A 9,009-nucleotide genomic window follows, 5' to 3' on the forward strand; every position below is an offset into this window, starting at 1 on the left:
GATTTTAACTCAAAAAATGTTACAACCCAGTTTTTTTTGTTCTTGGTGTTGTCATTATCACAGTAAATTGCTTGTACTCAACACTAAATTCAACAGGCAAAAAAAAGCAAAAAAGGGGATTTATGTGTATACTCTTCCGAGGCAGTTTTGTGTTCTTGACAAATACATAACGGTAATTTTAACTTTTGTACAATTACAAACTCTCATTAAGAGTTAACTGAGAAGAATTTTGCCCCGACTCCCCACTGTTCACGACATATAACCCTACTTGGTTAAACGGCTTGCCAAATGGTGGTTTCACCGCCGGACATACTGGTGGGAAGATTTTCTGTGCAACCTGCCTGAGAGAAGTCAAGAACTGTTCATTCCTGAAGGCAAAGAGGAATGGGTTTAAACAGGCATTGGCGATCATGCACACTGGTGGAAGCCAAAGACGCAAAACGAAGTTGATTTCCTGGTCAGACAGCAGGTTGAGATTGCCTGTGCTATATATCACAATGCTTAAGTTTGGAACCGCGTACAACAACATGTTTGAAAACACGATGATACTTATCCTTTTGGCTAATGACGTTTCGCGTTTGATACCTGCACTTTGTTCTGACTTTCGAACAGAGAAATAAATATGAATGTACATGCCAATTACAGTAAGGTAAATCCCAACGAACAAAAGCATTAATACCTGACTGGCTAATATTCGTTTTGAAGTTCGAAAATTTTGAACGAGGACACACATGAAGTTATCTCTGATTATCGGAGCATCAAAGTACTGAATTGCAAAACAAGCAAACGAGGCAAAAATGCAGGTAAAGACACTCAGAAAGCAAGATTGCCTTAAACTAATTCGCAGATTTGGTCTCATACAATAGACTATTACCAAATATCGTTCCAAGGTCATCACAGCTGAGGTAAAAGCTTCGAACGTTTGTCCTATGATAAGTAAAGACCTAAAATAGGGACACTGGTGTTCTCTCCATTGCCGTATGCCAGGATCCGTCATTATACCATGTCCATTTGCTATTGTCAAGGAGAAGACTGCAAGAAACAGGTCACCGAATGCTAGTTGCGCTGTTAAATACATGGAGGTCTTAGTAATCAAATGACGGTTACAAAGTATTGTTGCTATGACAACAAAATTGAACAGCAATGCGACTATCCCAAGAAAATATTCTACTGGTCTTAGAGACCTTCCTCTATCCCAGCAAAAACTTCTATATTTTTTCCGCACCTTGTGCATTGGGATTAAAGCTATAGTACAACTTTTGTTTACGTTAGCACTGCACGTGCCTTCGTAATACCAGTATTTTGTCTGAAATTCATATATTGCTGGCATGTTATGAGAGGGTATATATTCGCAGCCTTTTGGCTGTATCAGTATCTCAAGCGGCACCTTTACTCGACTATAGTTACACTGAACACAACCTTTCGACGTTGTTGTAATTCCCAGTATTGTCCTCAGTGCAGTGTCCACAAGAAGTTTGTCTTTACTGGCTTTTATCTTGAACTTGTAGTTTTCCATGATGTTGAGAAACTGAAGCTTTGGAAGATCTTTGGACAAAGTTCCGTACCATTTTCTCAGGTTGTTGTGTGCAAGATTCCTACATGCGAATGTAACTTAACAATTAGAAGTGCTGTAGATAAATTATGCATAGTGATGTACTGCTCCAGTCCATGTATTCATTGAAAATTAACTCTGCCTATCTCAGAGAATGATCTAAACTTGGTCCTGAAAGACCCTCGATTATGCTTGAAAATTGCGTGACCACTTTTTAGGAACTCATTTTATTCTACAAAAATACAAACATTTCTGTATGACCATTTATGACAACATATGTCGTAACAACATGACAACCGATTTTACCTAAGAAATAATTGCACAAGTTAAGAAGAGAAGGGGTTCTGGTTCATACTTGAAGCAAAAATATGTGACAAACAAAAAACATTAACAAACAAATAAAAAACAATTACAAATAAAGATAAAAAAAATGCATTGAAAAGGGACGAAAAATGAACCACTCATTTGATATGGGGTTTTCGGTCTCTAATTCATTCCTGAACTGAAAAAAAGCAGCATTCAAGCAATTATTTGAAGACAATTTTTTTTTTAAATTTCAGAATAGACCATTTTACAGTTGTGGGCTTAGTATCCTAGCATTTGAGTTTGAGTGGACGTGAGGCTGAGGTTAACCTTTTATTGATATAACCTTTTTCTTTTTCTTATAGAAAATTTTGCTGAAAAATTAATAGTCAATGAACATTAGAAAATAAAGCAGGGAGATTTGTATCAAAATAATATCACCTCCAATCTCGTTTGCACCTGTATACAGGTGCAAAATGGACTATTGTTAATTAACAATTAATGAATGAGGCTGAGTATCATATGAATTATTAGTATATACACACTCAGTGATCTTGGTAATTCAAGCAATCTGATTGGTTAGCTATCTCGGACTATGAGGTTATATTCACCGCGCTAGGAGGTGAATACAAAGCAGAACAAAATCGCTGTCGTGAATTGGGTGTTTTGCCAAAGTTTCATAGTAAAGCTTTTTTTGAAAATACACGAAAATCCAAATGCTGATGACTTTGAAGGCAAGAAAAGACTTCATGGTGTTTAAACAGGGTGATTTATTGGGAACTGGTTTACTGTAGCTGACTTTTTGTACGCTCAAAACTATGTTTACCACTACAGAGGAAAACGAGGGCGCTTTGTGATTTCGGGATTTTCTCGCAAGACCATGTTTGCCTATAAATAGAAGTTAATTTATGAAGAAAAGAGGAAGTCAAATATTTTCGAAAATTGTTCGTGCCAGCAAGTTAACAAGGCAAAGAACTTCGGAGATAAACAACGCTCACCTTGATCGTAGCCGCTGTTGACAGCATTTGCAAGAAGGGACAAAGAAAACTTTCTCATTCACGGTGAGTTGACAGAAACAAATAAAGCTCCACTTTTCTTCTCAGAATTGGGTGGTAATTTAAATTTTCGGCGTTTTGTTTTAAACCGTTGATGCTAAAGCTTACAAAACTCGATACAAAAAGATTAAAACTATCATTTGCCATGTTTGAAGATACTGTAAAGATCTAACTTTCGCGCATCCACTGTCTACGGCTTCGTGTTCACGAGTGAATTCACCCGTCAATCTAACTAATCGTTTTTTAATGGTTTCCTTTCTGATTCTGTTGAGATCACTTCGTGCATCAGGCTCAGTTAATATTGCTAAATGATCCCCTTGACTTCGTCTCGGAGATTGTTCAACAATATCGACTTCACCTTGGGCGAAAAATTTTTAATTATGGAGATCGAGAATACTAATAATAATAATAATAATAATAATAATAATAAAGATGGAGGTAGGGGCCTGATTGATGTAGAAACAGCATCCAAAACTGCAACAATAGGGCTTGATCACTATCTGAAGCACAAGGAAGGGCAATATCCAAAGCAGGTGCTTGAACATGAAAGATCTAAAGCCAAAAATTCAATATCCAAGAATGCTACTAAATTCAAAAGGGAAGTAGCAATGCCAGAGAATGAGAACAGAGAGATAAATCTGCCTCTAAAAATGCTAAAGCCCTAAAACACGTGTTTAAGTCCAGGATGAAGTCAATGAAAGAAGAAAAGTGGAAAAACAAAGCATTGCATGGCCAGTATCCAAAGATCCTAGAGAAGCCTCATGTAGACTCAGTCACCACCAACAAATGGTTGTCAAGTAATTTGAAAGGAGAAACTGAGGGATTACTTGTAGCAGCTCAAGACCAGGCAATACACACCAGAAACTACCAGGAAGTAATATGTGGCCAGCAGAGTGGAGAGCAAATGCAGATTGTGTTCGCAACATGAAAAGACAGTGGACCATATTGTATCTTGAGGTGAGGTATTAGCCAAAACAGAGCACATCTCCAGGCACAATGATGCTGCAGCATATCTCCATTGGAGCATATGTAACGATCATGATATAGAGATTACAGACAAATGGTACGAACACGAACCAGAGACCGTGACACACAATAAAGATAACAACATCACCATCATGTGGGACATGCCAGTCAATACTGATAGAACTATAACAGCGAACAGACCAGATATCATCGTTAAAGATTCAGTGAATTCCACCTACAAACTTATTGATATGACTGTTCCATCAGATAGAAACATCGCACTGAAGGAAACTGAAAAAAAATGCAAGTACAAAGACCTAGAACTAGAAATACAGAGAATGTGGCATATGAAAACCGTAGTGATCCCTGTGGTTGTTGGTGCGCTCGGTTGAGTGAAGAAGGGTATGGTAGAAAACATCAAGAAAGTATCAGAGAGAGCTACTATGACAGACAATCAAAAGATCTGCATGCTGGGATCTGCATGAATCCTTAGAAAGGTGCTCAGTGTATGAACAGAATGATTGACCTGATTGACTGACGCTCTAGGTGCATGGTTTGCGCCCGGCTGATGCACAAAAAGAACACCAGCAAAGACTGTGATAATAGAGACAATAATAATAATAATAATAATAATAATAATAATAATAATAATAATCTTGTAATTTCACTAATAAGTGATTTACAAAAGAGTCCTCAGTCCTCAGTCTTGATAGTGTTATCCGTCGAGGCCAATTCTTCATATGATACGAAAGCCGAATTCAATGATTGTTTTATTATTCATTCAAAATAATTCCTAGTTTAAAAACATGGCTAAAACATGCTTACCTCCATCGATCTATCGATGTTAACTTCATCTTCGATACAGCTGGATAGTGCACGTTTGGGGTTGTTCAGCTCCGCAAATATTCTTCAAATAGCATATGTCGCCCTTCGAGTTATCTTCTTGGTGTTCTTGCCATGTTTTTAGCTATATTTTTGGCCTAGTTCTTACTCTTGAAACGAATGAAATGTCCGCCATTTTTCAAGTTCACAACCAAAACAACTCAACCTTGTCCCCAGGTCTTCTCGGTTAACGGTGCGTTAACCTGCAAGAACGCTGCATTTTTGACGTCACTTCCTCGCTAAACACAAAATTCTTCCAAATTTGGTCATCAGTAACTGGTTAATAACCAGTAACTGGTTTAACCAGTTACTGAACTTTTGTTGTAACTATAACAATAAATCAGTTACTTTCATTGTGCATTTTTTCTGCTTTAACCTAAACTCTTGTGGCTTGCCCATTTAGCTAACATGTAGATCTCATCTCTATCTATCAGATATCTTTATCTTGTGACAAAACAAAAACAAAAAAAACGAATTTCTAACCCTGATTATGGTGAATTAAAGGTGTGCTTTCAGCCTATAAAAATCGGGGAAATATTTTGAATGAATAATAACTGAACTTATCTAAGGACAAAATCGGTATTTTTTTTATGGGAGAAAAAAGGGAGACGAAAAAATAAGACAACAAAAATTACATTTATAAGGGACCTAGTACATTGTAGCTACAGTTGAATTCAGTCGCACCTGATTACTTCATTGAACCATTCACCTGGTATGAGTTTTAAAACTTACAAGTATTCAAGCTTTTCCAGACCATTGAATGTGTCCTCTGTGATAATTTGAATCTTGTTGTATTCTAGAAATCTGAGATTTAAAAAGAAATGTATAATTTTTTTGTCACTTACATTACTCAGTGTAATCGAAGAAAAATAAAATAATGACAATGATGACAATGACAAACGTCATGTCACTTATTGTTAGATCGCTAGATAGCATGATCAGCAACCTCGAAAAAGTGCTAAGAGACTTTACGTTGGAAATGGAAACAAAAAAAACAAACAAAGAAACAAAATAAACAAACAAAGAAACAAACAAAAAAACACCTTCCAGGCCAGCCACAATGTGAATGTTCATTCGAGTTTTCAGAGTGGGGAGTCACGTATACGTAATTTAGGGCTAAGCTGATCATCATTTATCGCCCTCCGTACTCGCAGGAACATCCACTCACCCACTGTGTATTCTTCGAGGAATTCAGTTCCTATCCCAAGTCAGTCATTTTGTCTCCAGAGCCCCTTATATTATCTGGTGACTTTAATTTCCATATGGATGTTGCAAGTGATGTGGACGCACGAGTATTTTCAGATCTACTAACGTCGATGGGTCTTAAACAGCATGTGACTGTACCAACACATATTAGTGGTCAAACACTTGATCTATTGATTACTCGTGAGCATGATCCTGTCATCTGTAGCGCTCCCGTGGCTGACCGATATCTCTCAGAACAGGCGTCCATGTTATGCACTCTGTACTCTCCTAAGCCTGGTCATGTTGTTAAGGAGATATCGTTCAGTCCAAACGTGCAGGGTGATGACGCTAGTGCAGTAAAGGCCATGTGTGATTGCATCATGGATTTAAGAAAGTGGATGATTAGAGACCGACTTATGTTAAATAATGATAAGACTTAGTTTTTGCTCCTTAGTACCAAGCAACAGCTAGCTAAGGTTGACATTAATAATATTACTGTTGGTGAGTCGGTTGTGAACACAAAGCCGATGTCACGAATCTAGGTTCCTGGTTTGATTCTCAACTCAGTATGTCTACTCATATTAGCAAGCTCTGTAGCTCAGCTTTCTTTCATCTACATAACATCAGGCGTATTCGCAAGTTCCTAAGCCCCGTGGAAACTAAGTCCTTGGTGCATGCATTCGTTACTTCGCGCGTTGACTACTGCAATAGCCTCTTGTATGGTCTACCTGCCTCTCAGCTTAACAAGGTTCAGTGTGTTTTAAACACTGCATCAAGGCTTGTTTTCTACGCTCCGCGTTTCAGCCATATTACACCCGGCACTGATGTATGAGCTACATTGGCTTCCGTTAAAGCAGCACATTCTATTTAAGATTTTGTTATTTGCATTTAAGGCTATCCATGGTATAGCCCCTACATACATTCAGAACTTAGTCTATTTGAAATCGCAAGGCAGATATAACCTCAGATCGTCAGGTGGGATTTTGCTAGGATCGTCAACATTTAGAACTAAGATCACACTAGGCGATAGGTCCTTTCGGGTGGCTGCGCCCAAGTTATGGAATGCTCTTCCGTGTGAGCCTCGCAATATTCCAAACTTGCATACTTTTTAAGAGCAATCTTAAGACATACTTTTTTAAGTTTGGTTATGGTTGAATGAATTTTAATTGTTACATATCGATATTTTAGATTTTTATGGTGGAAGTGTATGTCTTCTTATTGTTTTCTTTACTGTCAATAGGTAGAAAGATAACGCAGGATATTTTATTTAGATTATCCTTCCTTGCAATTATAAAATATGGGACAGATTTATACATGATAACTTACATGATAAGTTATTTACAATACTGAAAATTTAATTGTTCTACTACCTTTTGAATTCAAACTGATGGTTTTCTGTAGTTGAAGCCGACGAATAAAAATACAAGAAACAAGTGGATGCAAGTGGCCTTATATCTATAGCCAATACTAGAACAATTTTTTAGTTTTGTTCGTTTTGTTTTTGATGTTGTTGTTGTTGTTTGCTTGCTTGAATGTTTTTCTTTTTCTTTTTTTTTTAATGGCACTATATAGGTATTATTTATCTTGACGTCACTAAGGCGAGAATATAGCATGGCTTTTAATCAAATGACAATGACACTCCATGTCCTTATTACCAATAAGTAAATATGTAGATAAATAAACTAATTAATTAATGATTGAACGAATGAATGAATAAATAAACAGCTAAATAAATAAATAAATAGTAAATAGGTAAATAGATAAAACAAATTTTAGTACTGTTTTACGTCAACCACTCGGGTTTCCTTTCCGTTCCGGCCCCCTAACGCTTGACTACAGTCAAGTCTCTCCAAGAAAGGACATGTCTCTACGTCTCCGTCTTACAGATAGTCAACTAAAAGGGGTAAAGAAAGGCGGGGAACAACTCTAGGAGTCCGTTTTATATAGGTGTCCGTTCAGAGAAAATTAATTATAACTCTACTTTTCCGGGTTAATTCCATACATTCTGATTCATTTAGTGGGGAATATGAGCTAATATCTTGGCGATACAAACATCTTTTGTTGTTGTTGTTGTTGTTGTTTTGTTTTGTTTTGTTTTGTTTTTTTTTATACAGGTTGTGAATTACAATTACAAAACAAACTTCCTACACTGGAGAGGGGATGGTAGCTGCTCAACCACTGTACTTACAGAAACTTGAGTGACTTGAGGTTCACAAAAATGTTTCCCGGGATAACTTCAATAAGATTGTGTGAAAGAGTCCTTAAAGATAAAATAATAATAAAACAGTGAGATTTCGCTGGGTATTGACCCCGTCCTATCTTAATATGCGCTTTCTTGGTCCTGGAAGGCTTGGCTAATCAATATTCAGCTAATCCTTGATCACACACTTGCCCGCAACACCTAATGTATTATATTGAAATATGCATTCAACGTAGGGTTGCAACCACCCCCCTTTGCCCCTCCTGGAACGATTGAGTGCGATCAAGGTTCAAACAGTTTCACGTGCAGTTTCCATATGGACTCCAAACAAGCATTGTTACGGAGAAATTGGAAAACTGCTCAAAAAGTCTCCTTATTACCCTTTTTAGTCTATGACTCAAAAAGACAACAAACAATCGATCGGCCATTCAAATGCAACATATTGAAAGCACAGGGTACTGTTTTATAGTGTTTTTAATTAGTGTTTAGTTTAATTTTGAGGCTATACCCATTAATGAAACCTCATCAGCATGATACTGTTTTGTGCGTCAAATGCTTTCAAAAACTACATCTGCCTCCTCCACAAGCTTTCGCAAGGCCCAATGGGGAGCACGGACTATAAGCGGACAAGCGAGAAGCGACGGTTAGTTGGAAACGATGGATTCCATATATATTCCATAGATTCGAGTGAAAACTCCCCGCTTTCCTTGATCTGTAACTTAAATATCCCCACAAGAGGTGATCGCAAGGGAATGGGGATGAGGCAGGTAAAACATGGTGCTAATTCAAGTAGTTTAGTTGATTGTCCTGCTCGCTTTGAAACTGTGCGTGAATTACTATGCTGTCATGAATCAGATAAGACCTCT

At 37.4% G+C, this 9,009-nt stretch overlaps 1 long non-coding RNA gene across 1 annotated transcript; it reads right to left on the reverse strand.

Moving 5' to 3' along the window:
* Nucleotides 1–634: 634 nt before the first annotated feature.
* On the reverse strand, nucleotides 635–8,163 carry LOC140921338 (uncharacterized). The gene is made up of 3 exons (XR_012164007.1): nucleotides 8,132–8,163; nucleotides 5,491–5,562; nucleotides 635–1,595 (listed from the first exon to the last, which is right to left on the reverse strand). It is a non-coding gene; the product is annotated as an uncharacterized lncRNA (long non-coding RNA).
* Between the last annotated feature and the right edge of the window lie 846 nt (nucleotides 8,164–9,009).

Source organism: Porites lutea, chromosome 12, assembly GCF_958299795.1.
Source record: "Porites lutea chromosome 12, jaPorLute2.1, whole genome shotgun sequence".
NCBI classification, from domain to species: Eukaryota; Metazoa; Cnidaria; class Anthozoa; order Scleractinia; family Poritidae; genus Porites; species Porites lutea.